The sequence below is a fragment of the Phyllobates terribilis genome, unplaced genomic scaffold, assembly GCF_046119375.1.
Source record: "Phyllobates terribilis strain yellow unplaced genomic scaffold, ASM4611937v1 Scaffold_3__8_contigs__length_932513732, whole genome shotgun sequence".
NCBI classification, from domain to species: domain Eukaryota; kingdom Metazoa; phylum Chordata; class Amphibia; order Anura; family Dendrobatidae; genus Phyllobates; species Phyllobates terribilis.
Genome location: NW_027362763.1, coordinates 442,176,066 through 442,191,870, shown reverse-complemented (window position 1 = coordinate 442,191,870; position 15,805 = coordinate 442,176,066). Strand labels below are relative to the sequence as shown.

General features: G+C 42.5%; 1 protein-coding gene across 1 annotated transcript in view; it reads right to left on the bottom strand.

Moving 5' to 3' along the window:
* Positions 1–15,805, bottom strand: part of FUT9 (fucosyltransferase 9) — a 321,966-nt gene that overhangs the window by 124,038 nt on the left and 182,123 nt on the right. Inside the window, exon 2 of the mRNA XM_073675728.1 lies at positions 11,526–11,679. The gene's annotated coding sequence lies outside the window, so the exon portion shown is untranslated. The remainder of the gene's footprint in view (positions 1–11,525; positions 11,680–15,805) is intronic.

Here is a 15,805-nt window from a genome sequence, read left to right as displayed (position 1 = left end):
AAATGGAGGCATAATAAGAAGCTGATCAGCTCTGACGTTAGATTGTATCTCTGGTCGAAGTAAATGGTTATTTATGAAGATAGCTATAGCACACAGTGTATGCTAATTCCGAAGAGGTCAGCAGGAGACGTACATCTGAGGAGAACATCAAGCTAAGATAAATTGAATACAAGAGATAGCTCCTTCTTGAATATGTATTCAAGGCTCCTTGCTCATCTCTGCAGCAAGATTATGTAAATACCACTGAAGCTCATAACTCTGCTGGCAGCAACAAATTAGATAAAATTATTTTTCACATTCAATGCAATTTATTCAACTCAAGCGGAATCTAAGCAGATTGAAGGCAAGGTTTATAGGACTGACATGCTACATCTTCTTTTTTATTTCAATTCCAAAAACCATGTTATTTCTAAGCCCTACGTAAAACTGTGGTGGATGATGATATGAATGCAGACATATATATTATTACTACAGCTAAAGACGGTCCTGATGGAACACTGCACATTATAGCAGGGGCTGCCCGCATAGCCATTCTGTGTAGCCTCCAACTATTTGGACATATACATACTTTTCTGGATTCTGATGTTTTAGAAAATCATTGATATCAAAAGACAGCCACATTCTTCATTGCAGGAAATAGAGTGCTGTCAATAGACGTTAGCTCCGCTCTCTCTTTCCGGGATGGATTATAGATGTTACTGCAAGATTTTTAATATACTGTACAAAAACATAGGCATCCGCTAATAGATGCTCACATACTGTATGTACTTCATGTCAGAGAAAAGTAGCATGCCACAAATGATTAGGGACAGTTAAGTACTAAGGGAGCACTTTGTGGATCTTGCTGTTATAAAAGGGGTAGACTGTGTGCATAGCACTGTTGTAAGAGGCAATATATGTCAAGCACAGTTATGAGAGGGCACTATGTATTTGCCGGAGCCATTGTGTGGCTAGCACTATTGTGGAAGGCATTGTATGGCTAGCATTGTTGTGGGAGGTAGGGGAGTAACGCCGTGTGAGTGCCGGGCCCGCTGGTGCCAACGACTATTTCAGCTCGATTTGCGTCCGAGGATGCTGATTCAGCTGAACTGTATTGCGGTGCAGAGATCTGCTAGCTCTCTGTGCCACAATACACGCTGATTTATGAAGGAGGGACTCTGAAAGTCACAAATGCTATTTTTATAGGGCCATCAGGCGGCCCTTACTATTCTTAAAGGGTTGGCTATGCTTTGTTGTTCTCATTATTAAAGAGTGGGTCTCCTATACTGTTATTGCGTATGCAGTGACTGCAAGGGCTGCCAAAAATTTGGACGCACCCCAATACCCCTTTGAAGAGACATAGAGGAGGGCTTCAGTAAAAAAAATGTTCCCATTATAAAGGAGTGGGTCTCCTATAGTGTAATGCCCATGCAGTGACTACAAGGGCTGCCAAAATTTGGTAAAAACCCCAATACCAAGTTAAATACACATAGAGCTGGGCCACAGTAATGACATGTTCTCATTAGAAAGGAGCGGGTCTGCTATACAGTTATAGGGTATGTAGTGAGTCCAACGGCTGCCAAAATTTAGGAAATACCCCAAAAACAATTTAAAGACACATCGAGCTGGGTCACAGTAACAACATGCTCTCATTAGAAAGGAGTGGGTCTCCCATACTGTTTGCCTATGCAACGAATGCAACTGCTGCCAAAAATTTGGAGGAACTTCAATGTCCCTTGCAAGAGACGTAGAAGTCAGAGGGCCTCCTGAAAACAATGTTTCCATTATTAGGAAGTGGGTTTCCCATACTGTTTGCCTATGCAGTGAATGCAACGGCTGCCAAAAATTTGGTGGAACACTAATTCCCCTTGCAAGAGACATAGATATGGTGATATGGTACATATTGTGGTGATATGGTGATGGAGGATGAGGATGAGGATGAGGAGGAGGACAAGAGCTAATAGGCAAAATCAGAAAGCTTATATCCATGTCTGGGTGTGAAGACAGAGGTGCATGCGAATAGAGTTAGACCTCCCAAAAAAAGACTTTGAATTTGAGTTTATGCTACGCTGCTATCATCTGGCGGTGTTGAGAAGTCTGGCCCAATTCAGCCCTTTTTCATTTTTATAAGAGTCAGCCTGTCAGCATTTTCAGTTAACAGGCGGATGCGCTTATCAGTTATAATTCCACCAGCGGCCCTAAAAACCCGCTCTGACAAAACACTAGCGGGAGGGCAGGCCAGGACATCCAAGGCGTAGAGAGCCAGTTCATGCCACGTGTCCTGCTTGGATACCCAATAATTATAAGGCACAGAGGAATCACGGATAATGTTGGTTTGGTCCGCAAGGTACTCCCTCACCATCTTCCGAAACTTTTCCCTCCTTGAGAGAGTACCCCACACCTCAGTGCCTGTGTGATGGGAGGGTTTGAGAAAACTGTCCTATAACTTTGACAGTTTTCCCCTGCCTCTGCTGGATTGCATTTGTGTCTCTCTCGCCTGTACTCCTTGGTTGTCCAACGAACTGTGACCTCTGCCGCAAGCATTTTCAGATGGGAATTATGGGAATTTTTTAAATAATTCAGCAACAAGGGCATTCTCGTACTGCCCCATTTTATTAGGCTTGTCCTGCGCGGGAATAAGAGACAGAAAGCTCTCCTTGTAGCGTGGGTCTAGAAGTATCACCAACCAGTAATGGCTGTCACCCAAAACTTTGAGTACGGGAGGGTCATGGGAAAGGCAGTGTAACATAAACTCAGCCATGTGTGCCAGACTGCAAAGAGGCAAGATTTCTGTGTCCTCACCAAGAGGATGGCTGACCATGCTCTTCTCCTCATCCTCTTCCTTTTCCTCCTCCTCTCTGTCCTCAGGTCATCCACGCTGAACAGACGGTATGACAATTGTGTAGGTAGTACTGTATATAGCGCAGGAAACTAGCTCCTGTTCTTCCTCCTACTCCTCCTCCTCATTATCACCCAATCCACGTTGGGATGAGATGAGGCTGGGCTGTGCGGAATCACCCTGTATAAGTCCTTGCTCCATCTCATCGTGCTCTGCCTGCAATGCATCGTCTTTAATTGTGAGCAGAGAGCGTTTCAGAAGACAGAGAAGTGGGATGGTGACACTAATTATGGCGTCATCGCCGCTCACCATCTTGGTGGACTCCTCAAAGTTTTGGAGTATGGTACAAATGTCTGCCATCCATGTCCACTCCTGAGGTCTTATATGTGGAGTCTGACCTGAATACCAACGGCCGTGTTGATGCTGGTAGTCAACAACTGCCCTCTTCTGCTCAAAAATCCTTCCCAACATCTGCAATGTAGAGTTCCAATGCGTGGGGACATCGCACACCAGTCGGTGAGCTTGAAGCTGCAAACGCTGCTGAAGCACGGCAAGGGCACACACGCGGCATACTTTGACAAGCAGGTGCAACAGATCTGGGTAGGTTTTGAGAAACCGCCGAACCACGAAGTTAAGCAAATGGGCCAGGCATGGTACGTGTGTGAGCTCGCCTCGCTTCAGAGCCTCCACCAGGTTCCGGCCATTGTTACACACGACCATGCCTGGCTGTAGGTTCAGCGATGTCAGCCACAGATCTGTCTGCTCTTTCAGAGCTGTCCACAACTCTTCAGGATTGTGCGGTTTGTCACCTAAGCATATTAGCTTTAGCACAGCCTGTTGCCGCTTGTCGGGGGAGTGCTGCAGTGCTTCCAGCTTGTGACTGATGTGGTCATGATGACTGATGTGGAGATGGATGCTGAAGAGGAGGAGGTGCAGGAGCTGTAGAATGTGGGGGGAAACCCTGATTGACCCAGGGCCCGCAATCCTCGGCGTCGGGAGGATGTGTTGCGTCCCAAGGTCCGACTGGGTCCCGGCTTCCACTATATTAACCCAGTGTGCCATCAGCGAGATGTACCGTCCCTGCCTACAAGCACTTGTACACGTGTATGTGGTTAGGTGGACTTTCCCAGTAACTGCGTTGTTGAGGGCACGGCTAATGTTGTGGGACACGTGCTTGTGTAATGCAGGGATGGCACACCGGGAGAAATAGTGGCGGCTGGGGACCGAGTACCGAGGGTCGGCTGCAGCCATCAGGTTGCGGAAAGCTTCCGTCTTCATGAGCCTAACAGGCAACATTTAGAGCACAAGCATTCGTGAAATGTGTGAGTTTAGTGTCTCCTGTGGGGCGTTGGCTGTGTATTTGCACTTGCATTCCAAGGACTGGGGTAGGGACAACTGAACGCTGCGCATGCGCCATGGAGAGGGGATTGGCATGCACACACAACAGCGGAAGAGGCAGTGGTGTCAACCACAGACACTGTTTCTGGACCCTGGGGTTCGGCCCACTTAGTAGGGTGCTTTGCTTCTATGCGCCTGATCATGCTGGTGGTGGTCAGACTGCTAGTTTTTCTACCCCTGCTGATGCTGGCCTGGCAGGTGGTGCAAATGGCCTTTTTTGGGTTATCTTCAGAGTCTTTAAAAAGCAACCAGACTCGGGAAGACCTAACAGTTGTACTGGCAACTTCCGTTGTGTTGGTGTTACGGGGAACGCTTTCTCGCCTTGTGTCTGTGGCCACCACACTGCTTTGTCCTGCCTGTTTTGGTGTTACGCTTCCCTCCCCCTGTGTGCTGCTGTCCTCACTCTGCATGTCCCCCTGCCAGGTTGGGTCAGTTGCTATATCATCCACCACCTCGTCTTCCACTTCCGCTCTCTGGTCCTCCTCCTGACTTTCTGGCAATTGTGTCTCATCATCATCATCATCATTCACCTCTTGCAACAGTAATTGCATTTTCCCACCATTGCCTTCTTGTGACAGTGGCAGCTCAAATATTTGGGCATCGCTACACGCGTTCTCCTCTTGACTCGCTTGAAGCTGGCCGGGCAAGAGGTCCGAATCTACAAATGGAAAAGTGAACAGCTCTTCTGAGTGTCCAAGTGTGGGATCAGTTGTTTCTGGGCACTCGGCATGGTGGGAGGAAGGAGGATCAGGGTGAGGAATATGCGGTCCAGACTCACCGCTGCTGAGACTTGACCATGTGGAAGACAGGGTGGTAGTGGTGGTGGCAAAGTGACTGAAAGCATTATCTGCTATCCAACCAACAACCTTTTGATATTGCTCTTTGTTCAATAGTGGTGTTGCTGCAGTCCCCTAGCCATTGGGACAGGCAGGTCGGGTGATAAGATGTGGGTGTTTGCTATGGCACAATTTCAGCTTGCCCACGGCCTCGGCCTCGGGGCCGCACCATCACCATTACGTCCACTTCCCCGTCCCTTGCCACACACCTTGCCCATTTTAAATGGAGGACGATATTTTCCATGTTCACTAGAAATGGCTGATTTTGGAACACATTCCTCACATGTATTAAATCTGTCAAACAGTTGCAAATCATGTTCACGGAGAGACGAAAACTTAAAGCCCGAGCACGCTATAAATACTCGGTGCTCGGCCGAGTATACTCGGCGAAAGGGTTAACAAAATATACTCGCTCATCACTAGTGGCGAGCACTATGTTGATGCCACTGTTATGAAGATTTTGTGTATTTGGACACTGTGCGGCTGTTTGAGTTGTGTTTTAAGCAATGTTAGAGAGCTTCATGTGTAGTGCAGACCATGTTTACTTATATACATATTCTTTTTGGTGCTCTGTTCATTCATTAACTTCAGGCCCTGCATTAGGAGTAATACAGTGCATCTGTTTCACCCATAAACTGCAAAGGTTTAGTTACATGTAACTTCTCCTTTTATCTGGAGTGCGGAACATAGGGGCTTTTGGAGGAATATATATTCATAAAATAATAGGAGCTTCATCGTAAAAATATGCCCAAAATGTCTCAGATGGTATTAGCTTTAACCCTTAGAGGGGTTGCCCAGTGAAAATAAGTTATCATCTAGCCACAAGAAAGGTGATAGCTTATAGATTGTGGGGGTTTGACTGCTGGGAACAGCACCCATTGGCAGAAAATGGTACTTTTATCTCCATTACCACCAATTAAAATGGAGCAGAAGTGCCCATGCTCGACTGTTGCGCCATTCACTCTCTATGGGGCTGCTGGAAAGATCCCCAATGCTCAGCAGTCCCATAGGCAACGAATGGACCGGCATGCGTAGTGACACTACGGGCTCAAGGTGAAAGATTTAATGGGGATAATGAAGATAAAAGTGCCCCTTCTGCCGATCAGTACAAGTCCAAGTGGTTTGACTACCACCGATCTATAAGTTATCACCTATATTCTGGATCAGGGGTAACTTACCTTCACTGGACCATTCCTTTTATGCTTTATTGTGGCCTTTGAGATTTGTACAATTTGATTTGGCCATTAGAACATAAACTGTTGTGTACCACTGCACTGAATGAATCCAAAACACCAAAAACATAGGGACATAAAAAGAGACCCAAATAGAAAAGTATATTGTGCCCATAAATATGAGATATAAAATTTTAAATACAGCCAATATAAATAGTTATAGCAAAGTGCTGCATAGATTGTATGTGTTCAAGTTAAAATTAATCCAGTATATTGAGAATGTCAAGGTAACATAAATTAAAGGACATAAAAAAGTATAGCTTAACTGCCCAAAAATATGATCTATAAAAAATGACTGTGGTGCTTAAATGTATTATAGCTGATATCCGCGTGTTCCTGATGCATCAACGCATGTTTCGCCCTTCTTCGTCAGGAGGATTTATTCTAACGTGTACCAACGCAATTTATGCAGCACTTTGCTATAATTATTTATTTATTTTCTTCTTAAAGGCAACCTTTCATGCCAAAAAATGCTAGGTAGAGTTAGTTTGCAAAGAAGAATGGGCAGAAATTTCAGCCTTTAGCTATACTAAGCTGGTAGAGATATACCCCAAATACTTTAAGTAGTAATTGCAGCAAAAGGAGGTCCTGCAAAGTACTGACTCGGGGGGGGGGGGGTGAATACAAAAGCATGTCACAATTTTCAGATTTATATTTTTAAAATATTTAGAAAACCATGTATAATTTCCTTTACAGTTTACACATAATTGCTACTTTGTGTTGGTATAGCACATAAAATTCCAATAAAATAAATTAAAGTTTTTAGGCGTAACGTGAAAATATGTGGAAAAGTTCATGGGGTATGAATACTTTTTCAAGGCACTGTATTACAAAGCTTTTCATGAGTACTATTGATTTATGAAAAAAAAAACAATTGTGGTAACTCTTTAACAATGTAATAAGAGATCATGTACAACAATTTGATCACGCAATGTGATTTCTTTTGAAAATTTTTTATGCTATTTCTGCAAATCCTTGACAAAATCATATTATACTCAACCAGGTCAACAGAATTACACATCCATGTCAACGATGGAACAGACAGTAATGGAACATAAATACTCCCGTATCTGGAAGGTACAACTGCTGATCATTCACCACTACACCATTAAGACAAGTGAAGACTGCAAAACACTCAATACTAGATCGGGCTCCTTTTGCATCAATTACTGCATCGATGCGGCGTGGCATGGAGGCGATCAGCCTGTGCACTGCTGAGGTGTTATGGAAGCCCAGGTTGCTTTGATAGCAGCCTTCAGCTCATCTGCATTGTTGGGTCTGGTGTCTCTCATCTTCCTCTTGACAATACCCCATAGATTCTCTATGGGGTTAAGGTCAGGCGGGTTTGCTGGCCAATCAAGCACAGTGATACTGTTATTTTTATACCAGGTATTAGTACTTTTGGCAGTGTGAACAGGTGCCAAATCCTCCTGGAGAATTAAATTTCCATCTTCAAAAAGCTTGTCAGCAAATGGAAGCATGAAGTGCTCTAAAATTTCCTGGTAAACGGCTGCTCTGACTTTGGTCTTGATAAAACACTGTGGACCTACACTAGCAGATTTTGGCCAACAACCTTCTTCCCTCAGTAAGAGTGTGGCACCCCAGGGGTCTGGTTTCCACAGTAACAGCAATGTTATGTCTGAGAGCAGGTGGGAGGTCTCTTGGTCAGGGATCCTATGCATGCCACACCTCCTGCCCAGTCCTGGGAGGGGAAGAACTTCCCCTATATAAACCTGGGGCTGAGGCAGGGTTAGAGAGTTCAGAGGGAGAGTTCAGCCAGGAGGGCTGACAGGGAGCTGTGGCACCGGCTGGGCCCAGCTCCTGGGCCATGCCAGAAGTAGAGACAGAGAAGAGAAGCAGCTATGGGAAGAAACAACAGGAGCTCTGTGGGAGCAGTGTTACAAGGAGTCAGGGGCTGGCAGCTGCAGAGCTCGCCCTGACTGAGAAGATTTCTTACCGGACCCGGAGTCCGAGGCTGTGGGGACTAACTCCTACCCAGCAGCAGAATCCGTCAGGCAGGGGATTGCAGGTCCTCTGGCCAAGAAACCCAAAGGCACGGTCACACGCATGGGACCAGCACCGCCGTCGTGGAGCGGAAGCTACTAGAAGGCCCCGAGTCACCGGCCATACGGGTGAGCACCACACGGTACACTCAGGGACGTGGGCTACTTATACCCGCCTCTAGCAAGGTAGCCAGAAGAGTACAGTTAGTTTGGGAGGCCTACAACTCCGCCTGGCCAGGGGAGATCCCATCTGCTCAAGGACTGACCAGGCCCCAATCGCTAGCCAGTACTACGGGAGGGTCTATCTTTATCACCAGTAAAGACCCTGAACTACACCGCATCGTCTCTGAGTGGTTCCTACTACCCCCATCATCCACGTCGGCTGCCCTGAGGCCATACCCCTCCCGTTGGGGGTTATACTATCACGCTGCACAATCCTACCACCGGCTTCAGCGGTCTGCCCTGCAGCAGCAGCTCCTTAGCTGTACTCAACGGGTGGCGTAGTCGTCCAACATCTACTGCTAATACAGCGCCACTTAGTCTGACTCCCTGGGCACGGACCGGATCACCGCCACGAGACTACAACCCTCAAGAGATCCGGCTCCGGGTAAGCTCCCGCGTGCGCAACGCAGCGCGACACAGGCCCAGGGGCGCGTCAAGAGCATTGAAGATGGGTCGTGACTGGGTCTTCCAGCATGACAATGACCAAAAACACACAGAGTCAGGACAACTAAGGAGTGGCTTCGTAAGAAGCATTTAAAGGTCCTGGTGTGGCCTAGCCAGTCTCCAGACCTGAACCCAATAGAAAATCTTTGGAGGGAGCTGAAACTCAATGTTTCCCCTATGGAAAAATCTCCCCAAGATGTGGCCAATCAATGAAGTCGAACTCCCTACAAGACGAAAGGAGGCAAAGCAATCACACAAACTCAGCAGTTTTAGAGATCATTATGGTCCTTTCTTTGGGAAACACTTGGATCAGATGGTCTCATTAATAATTAGTAATAACTTTCTGTTTGGGAAACACCTGGATCAGTTGGTCTCATGAATAATTGGTAGTAAATGCAGGTGGATAATCACTCCCCAAAGTTGTAAGAAACATTTGAGAAAGCCTCCCAGATGGGATCCCTACCTCCTTCTATGATTGAGGCTTTGGTTATGTTCTGTAAAGCTACAGCCATTTGTGTCTTTCACAGTCATAATGACCTTTTTCTTTGTAAAGTTTTGCTGTCATGTAAAAGTTACATCTATTATTGTAGATGCACGGTTTGTGACTCTTCATCTGTAATATTAAAGGAAATTGTTTTATACAATGTAATACTAAAATCTGACCTAAATTACAACATAAACTGCTTCATTATATATTTGAGTTCAGTTGTACTATGCAATTGGTCTGCACAAGAACAGAGATCTCACATATTATTCTGGTGGCCAGTCTGTTGCCAGGAAACAGCACACACATTAATTTTTCTAATATTTTCCTTAAGTTAAATTTTTTTTCCCAATAAATACATATATCACCTATTCAATGTTAAAGGGGTATGCCCATGATCTCCCAAAAAACATCATGTGGCATGTCACATGATTCATCAGGTGCTTAGGGGGCCCACACACTCTAAACCGCCAGAGGCCTTGGCTACCCTTAATCCACCAATGATAGCGCATACTATACATTTATATAATACTGGTATAAAACCAGTAGCTGCACAAAAATAAACATAATAGCTGAAACACAGATATTCAAATCTTTCACTTTCCTCTATTAGTCAAAAATATTTTCCATTTATTATCGTTCATAAGTTAAAACTTTAGTCATATGATGAATGTATGGTTAAAAGAACTCAGCGGCATGCCTAAGGCTGAAACCAACTGATATACTGAACATTAACATGCATTCCCAATAGTCTTCCATGTACTGTGCTCTATATGAGCAGATTATTTAAGGAAACATGCTATAGACAAGATTGAATTGTCACAATATATATTTATATACATAGCTTCCATACTGCCGTTTCTCAATTCTTTCCCTGAAGTGATTTTCTTAAAACTGATTTTTTTTTTTAAATGCGATTAAGACATTTCAGGAAAGTGTGATGGAATTGTTTAGAGTCAACAGACTTCACAACTATTTGGATGATGGTCAAAGTGGGTCATTTGTGGCTCATGTTTTACATATATAAAAATGCTTAAAGAAGCACTCCCATCAAACTATTTATCCTCTTAGTATATTGCAATCATCATATTATATAGCACTGTGTACTTACAATTGCTCATTTTGCCTTTGTACTCAGCTAATTCTTCTCTTTTCTCTGCTCTATGTAGAAACAGGAAGTCTCTTGTCCCTGCATTTATCATTCCCCTCTTCAACTCCTGACTCAGCTGCTCTGCTCCTCTCCCCTGCCAGAGAATTTTGCAGTGACTGATGAGTCCTGCAGGGAAGATTTACCTCCTGTTTCTACATAGAGCTTAGAAGGACACAGCTAGTCAGTTTTTAATTACGTGATGTCATAGACCTAATGGAAAAGAGAAGAATTATCTGGGTAGAAAGGCAAAATGAGCAATTGTAAGTACACAGTGCTGTATAATATGATGACTGCAATACGTTAAGAGAATAAACATTTTGATGGGAGTGCTTCTTTAAACGTTTTTTCATTTAACTTTTAGAACAAAATAAAGAAATAAGCTGAGGTCTAATATACAGTTCAAAATCAGACAGCTAAAAATTAAGTAATAAATCCTACAATATGGCTTCAGAAACTACAGTATTTCTAAGATCAAAAAAGGAAAGGGATATTAGAAGATCAAAGAGGGGCAAAGAGACTTAGGTGAAAAGTAATTACTGTCCCTCTAAAAAAGGGACACTTGGGAGCTATATAGTCATGTACTAAGACCTCTCAATGAAACCAGAGTCAGTGGTAGGCCTTGTTCAGAACACCCCTTTATTTCATTTAAAGGGTAGCTATGCATTTGTGGAAAATTCTCCAGTGGATGAATGTACTAAAACTAGCTCCTCAAGATCAAGGAAGGTATAAACTGTCAAGGATGTGATATGTAATGACTTGTTTTATAACCATTCAAGTCTATATTGGGAAAAACCTTTAGAGGGACTCGCATTTTTACATATGGAAGGTATGGCTGTATAGGCGCTTGCGGCTTTATTGGATTTCATAAAATTGAAGTGAAGTATTATATACAATGTAAAAATTGTTCAAAAGAAAAAAGAAAGCAAGAGTGCCATTACCTTCACTTTTTATCCTTCTGAGTCATCTGTTTAAGAAGCCCAACTGGATAATAAAGGAGTCAGGTTGTTTGGTCTCTTAAGCTTCCAGAATCATTGGACATTTTTATTGATATGTTGAAATTAAGACTCATTTGAGCCTGAAATGTTTCTTGATCTAAAAGAGGAAAAACAGAGAAATAATTTTTGCATATACATTGAAATACATATAATAAAATTAGGGTGTAATGGCACCGTGGTTCTGCTACTTGCAGGAAACAAGGACCACGCATTTGTATACTTTCAAAGACGATTTGCAATACAAATCTGACCATATTAAAGGCGTTATCTGGTCATAGTCTACAAGTCTGCAGTCAATCTACGTACGTAACTGCAGACTTGTGAATCCTCACTGTGAGAATTGTCTGCTGTTGGCACCATGAGCGGCGGGTGCGTGACTGCAAGTATGTGATTTGCATACATAGGGTCATGTGCCGACTAGATGGACGAGCCCAGACTAGTCTAGTCAGAATGTGTATGCAAATTGTATATTTGCGATCACATGACTGTCTCGACTTCCGGTGCCTGAGAATCCTCACAGCTCGCAGTGTGCTTGATGTGAAGGTTCACAAGTCTGCAGTCACAAAAAGTGTCTGCAGACTTGTAACATATGACTGAACGACTCCTTGAAGAGCTATGACAAGAAAAACAGCCAGGATTGAGCATAAATAATAAGCATCAAACTGATCTACTGCCATTTATTTATACAAGAATTCATTCATCCGCTTTTCTCCATGTCTCTGCAGGATAAGGTATTTAGTTTGCATACAGCGCATACTATCTTATAAACATAGAAATAAAAGATCATACTTTAATATTATTATGCAGTAGACGGCATTTCCTTATAAATACATATACAAGGCATCCTGGTAAGTTTAAACAGCGCTATACTGCACAGCTTCTGAGTTATGGTGTATTTCACTTAATTTATAACCGCCTAGCACCAATCTTACCCATTAGGTCCTAAATAATGGAATTTATTGTTAGGCTGTGCTTCCAATTTAAGCATATGAAAGATTAAATTGAATAGCTTGTTTTCTTTGCTTGGTCTGCTTTATTAAAAGGAGACAATTAATAATAGAAAAAAACATAAACAATCACATTGTTATGGTGTGCCCTTAAGTCTTGTACCTTTCTCCTGATGACCTTGATGTTATATATCGTTTCTGCTACATATGGGGACAACCAGCACAACCACCTTTTCAATATCAAGATTTATTAATAAAGATATGATGATAATCCATTTATAATACCCTGATGAAGTGTTCCCCTACCTTTGGCTTTACCGCTATTGCAATACAACTCCCAACATTTACTGACAGCAGAAAACTACAGTTTGGAGATAACTAACTAACTGCATGGATATACCTGAAATTATTTGGATCCCAGGAGTTATAAATGGAATCTGTCACCAGGTTTTTACTATGACACCTGAGAGCAGCATGATATAGGGGCAAAGACCCTGATTCCAGTTATGTATCACTTACTTTAATGAGTGCTGCAGTTGTGATTAAAAATAGTTCTCTGCTACAGACCTGTCAGTTCTCTGAATGCTGAGCTCTGTATAACCCCACCACACCACTGATTGGCAGCTTTCTGTGCATACTGTGCATTGGCAGAAAGCTGCCAATCAGTGGTGGGGGCGTGGTTGGACTACCTGGCCTATAGATAATCTCCTGCTAATAAAACTGTCAATTTATAAAAACTACACTAAACAGCATAGTAAGTGACACAATGCTGGAATCAGAGTCTCTGACCCTACATAATGCTGCTCTCAAGTTAGGTAGCAAAAATCTTGTGACAAGTTCCCTTTAAACGAATCTCCTGTTTCCAGATATTTTATTACCTTTGGTTAGTATATATTAACCTTTATATATAATGCACCGAAGTTTGTTCCAGTTTGTTCAAGTCTTCTACATATCACATGCGTTAATACATTGTAAAAGATTTGTGCTACTCATGTATCACACAGAACATTGCCTATATTGAATACGATTGATGCAAAGTCATAGCTGTCTATAAAATATTTCAGCCGCCTATGTAAACAAGAATCTGATTAATTCACAGTCTGCAGATATTTTACAAAGGATGGGCAATTAAACCTACAGTAATGTTGAACTTTTAATTATGTAATAATTAAGCTTTATTCACATAAAATCAGAAATGCCTTTAAGTTAATATCACCCTTGAGCTTTTTCCTTGTTTCAACCTTCATTTGTCCAACCTTCCGTACTAATTAATTTCGGGATATAGTTATTATATTAGTTGGGGCAGATATTGAGCTCTGAGTGCCTTATTGCATAGGGTTTTATCATTGAGTTCAATTCATAAACAGTGCCATATTCCCATAAGCTCCCCCTAGAGGTGATTACATATAATCTGAATTTTATTATTTCAAAGGGTTATCCGGGACTTTTTTTTATTTTTATGATGAGCCTAATAACTCACACGCAGGTAGTTGCTAACTACCTGACTGTTGTCTGCTGGCACAGAGCAGTCACAGACCATTCCTACCAATGATTCAGTTACTTATGCTAATGTCACTTTGACAGAGCAGCAGCTTCCCTTTTGCTCTGTTGAAGGGGCGTGACTTCCAAAGTCAAGCTAATTGAGAGTCGGCTCCCTGCTTCCTAACTGCGGGGATCATGCAGTCACGCCCCATCGACAGAGCAGCCTGGAAGAAGAAGAACTGCTCTTCTCTATTGACGTAGAGCAGCTGACACTGGCAGCAGTGGGTGATGACCGCTCTGAGCTGGCGCTGGACAAAGCAGGCAAGTAGTTGCCTCTGTTTTTCTTTTAGACCACAGTAAAAAAAAATAGTCCTGGACAATCCATTTAAATCTATCTTTATTTGGGATATTTGGAGTTCACTATCAGATATGTAGAGCACTGAGGACATGTTAAGAGATCAATCAACACAGAACAATGCACTTCAAGGTCTTCTAAATAAATAAAAAGGTGTTTGTGTTACTTTCTATGATTCTCCATCTAAACAAGGTAGCCATGCATTTCATTTTGATATGAAAAGAAAACAATCTCCATAAGCCTTAAACCCCGCACTGTTCATTCTAATACAATGCAATGTGCTTTAACAAAGCAGTCCCATGATAGGCTGGAGAATTACTGAGGTATAAAAATATCTAATGTTGTTAAGGGATTTCTCAGTAAAATGCTGTTCTTCATGTTTGTCCTCATCAAGGAAATCATGATTGTGTTCCAGGGCATGGCAGCGAGTAACCTTGAAGAAACCATTAAACTGCCGGTAGCGGAGGCATTGATATCATATTGTAAAATCACTGAGCTATTCAATCATCATGCACAGTGTCGGCAGTATGTAAAATTAATTTCAGGTCAGAAACTTCTTCCTTTCAAGTCATAAAGGAGGCATTTGTGTGCAGGAGAGTAGGAAAATGGGAAAAAATAAAAATGTTTATCAGAAATATAATATTTGGAGGAACAACACTTAAATGTGTCGTTACTAAAGTACAAGGCTCAGCAATTTTATCCATACAGTATTCTCTAATGAAATGGTCTAAATATAAAATAACAGGTATGCCCAATGTCAGCAGTAAGTAACTTTCATTTCTTTAATAAAAAAATAAAAACTACTGTAAAACTTCCATTGCAAACTAGTGGTGCAATACAGAATATGTGCCTAGAACAACGCTGTGTGAAGGTCACATTGTATGACTAAGGCCTTATTCATACATGCATGATTCACGTACATGTACTATTCGTGTTTTTTACAGAGCACATACCATTTATGTGCTGTTCACATGTTAGTGTTTTTTTGTGGACCGAGAGGTTTGCAAAAAATCTTGGAGTTGTGTTCGTTTTTTTTCGAGTCAAAAGTCTATGGGTCCATGAAAATCATTGTCAGCACCTGGTTGGCATCAGTGGGCAATATGTGTGTTGTCTATGATTAATATTGCAATGAATAGAAGTTTGTCATTTATTTATTATTTCATCAGGGAAAATCAAACTGATACTGAACAATCTGGTACTAACCAAACTGATACTGGCGAAACTGGTACTGACGAAACTGGTACTGACAAAACTGGTCCTGACCAAACTGGTACTGTCCAAACTGATAATGACCAAACTGGTACTGACCAAACTGGTACTGACCAAACTGCTACTGACCAAACTGATACTGACCAAACTGTTACTGACCAAACTGATACTGACCAAACTGATACTGGCCAAACTGATACTGGCCAAACTGATACTGACCAAACTGATAC